The sequence below is a fragment of the Gopherus flavomarginatus genome, unplaced genomic scaffold (assembly GCF_025201925.1).
Source record: "Gopherus flavomarginatus isolate rGopFla2 unplaced genomic scaffold, rGopFla2.mat.asm mat_scaffold_655_arrow_ctg1, whole genome shotgun sequence".
Classification (NCBI taxonomy): Eukaryota; Metazoa; Chordata; order Testudines; family Testudinidae; genus Gopherus; species Gopherus flavomarginatus.
In genome coordinates this window covers 51,889-52,619 of record NW_026115133.1, presented here as the reverse complement: position 1 = coordinate 52,619, position 731 = coordinate 51,889, and positions in this window count along the sequence as shown.

Here is a 731-nt window from a genome sequence, read left to right as displayed (position 1 = left end):
CCCTTCCTGCGCGATTAGGGAGCTACCTTTTCTGCCTAGCTCTGCTAGACCACTGGGGTGCGGCCGTTCCTGCGGGATTAGGGAGCTACTTTTTCTGAATAGCTCTGCTAGACCACTGGGGAGCGGCCGTTCCTGCGGGAATAGGACACTGCCTTTTCTCCGTAGCTCTGTGAGACCACTAGGGAGCGACCTTTCCTGTGTGGGCGGGGTGATGGCTTCCCTCCCCATCTCTGCGAGACCAGCGGGGAGCGGCCGTTCCTGCGGGGGCGGGGCGCTGGGTTCCCTCCTCACCTCTGCCAGGGGCCTGGGGATCAGCTCTTCCTGCGGGATTAGGCCACTGTCTTCTCTCCCTTGCTCTGCGAGACCACATTGGTGAGGCCCTTCCTGCGGGTATAGGGCGCTGCATAATCTCCCTAGCTCTGTGACACCACTGGGGAGTGGCCCTTCCAGCGGGATTAGGGAGCTACCTTTTCTGCCTAGCTCTGCTAGACTACTGGGGAGCGGCCGTTCATGCGGGATTAGGGTGCTGCCTTCTCTACCTAGCTCTGCGAGACCACTGGGGAGCGGCCGTACCTGCGGGATTAGGGCGCTGCCTTCTCTCTCTAGCTCTGCGAGACAAATGGGGAGCGGCCGTTCCTGCGGGAAAAGGACACTGCCTTTTCTCCGTAGCTCTGCCAGACCACTGGGGAGCGGCCCATCCTGCGGGGGCGAGGCACTGGTTTCCCTCCCCA